This window comes from Propithecus coquereli, unplaced genomic scaffold (assembly GCF_000956105.1).
Source record: "Propithecus coquereli isolate 6110/MARCELLA unplaced genomic scaffold, Pcoq_1.0 Scaffold95, whole genome shotgun sequence".
In the NCBI taxonomy this organism is placed as follows: Eukaryota; Metazoa; Chordata; class Mammalia; order Primates; family Indriidae; genus Propithecus; species Propithecus coquereli.
In genome coordinates this window covers 8,161,740-8,163,260 of record NW_012155840.1, presented here as the reverse complement: position 1 = coordinate 8,163,260, position 1,521 = coordinate 8,161,740, and positions in this window count along the sequence as shown.

Genomic DNA, 1,521 nt, shown 5'->3' with positions numbered 1-1,521 from the left:
TAGGGGCATGGGCCAGGGTCTTAAACAATTAATTCTTTTGGCTCAAAAAAACAGACCGCTCCCCAGTAGAGGAGTTCTAAATTTGTAAGGCTGCCTCAGAGAATGAGTGTGGAAGAGTCTGGGTTAATAACATCGTCACTCTAGAGGAAAGGGGGTTAGCGCATATGGTAACTACCTCCTGAGTGAGGTGGTGCTTGTGAAATAAAATTATATTGGGATTACGATCTCCACACCCACATGCACCTGAAAAGAACCAGCATTCTTGTTAGGGGTGCTAGCACAGCCTGAGGAGGACTCCAGACCTCCAGTAAGAAAATGATGGGAAGAAAGGGCTGTGTCTATGTTAGTCTTGACCCTGTGGCGCAGTGAAGCCTGGCCACATGGACCTGCGTGAGTGTGTTCTAGAAAAAGGATAAATATCAAGTAAAAGTAATCTAATAATACTCGTTAGCCTCTGCTGTGAATGAAACAGTGAAAAAAACTCAATTCTTGTTTCTACAGGGTTTATTGCCACAGATGGTCTGGTAAATTCTCAACCAAATACAGAAACCCCGAGGGTTGAGAGAGCCTGATTTCCTATGTTAAACATGCAGGGTAAAATGCAGCCTAGGATTAGGAATAAAAATTTTTCTTGTAACAAAGAAAAGAACTATATTTTTTCATAAAAATGGATGTGGGTATTTGTATTCCTGCATATATTTCAGCCTTTAGGACAAAGATGTTCCTCATTTAATTGATAAATAGTCATTTGGATTGTCATATCTAAAGGTTACAGTTTAAATAAATTGTATAGCAAAAATCAAGGGCTTAGATTATTGACATGTTCTTGGATTAAATATAGAATATGTAAATGAAAACAAAAAACGGAAGTAAAAGTACAGAGACATGTTTGGAAAATGAAAACTATGTGTTCCCTATTTAAAAGCCATGCATAGAAAGGATGTCTTCAGAGAGCCTAGAGTCCAGGGTTCACCCAGACCCCAGCTCAGCCAGGTCAGCAGCATCCTCACTTCGCAATGGCCCTCCTGCTCTCCCTACTGATGGCCTTGGTGATATGCAGCTGTGGCCCTGTTGGGTCTCTGGGCTGTGACCTGCCTCAGAGCCAAGGTGAGCTTAGCAGGCAGACCTTGGATCTTCTGAAGCAAATGGAGAGAGTATCCATTTCCTCATGTCTGGAGGACAGAAATGACTTCAGATTCCCCTGGGAGATGGTGAATGGCAGCCAGTTGCAGAAGGCCCAGGCCGTGTCTGTCCTCCACGAGATGCTCCAGCAGACCTTCAACCTCTTCCACACAAACCACTCCTCTGCTGCCTGGAACACCACCCTCCTGGGCAAACTGTGTGCTGGACTTCACCTGCAGCTGGAACACCTGGAGACCTGCTTGCAGCAGGTGATGGGGAAGGAAGACTCTGCCAGTGTGGTCGATCACTCTACAGTGGTCTTGATGAGGTACTTCTGGAGAATTCATCTCTACCTGCAAGAGAAGAACTACAGTGACTGTGCCTGGGAAATTGTCAGAA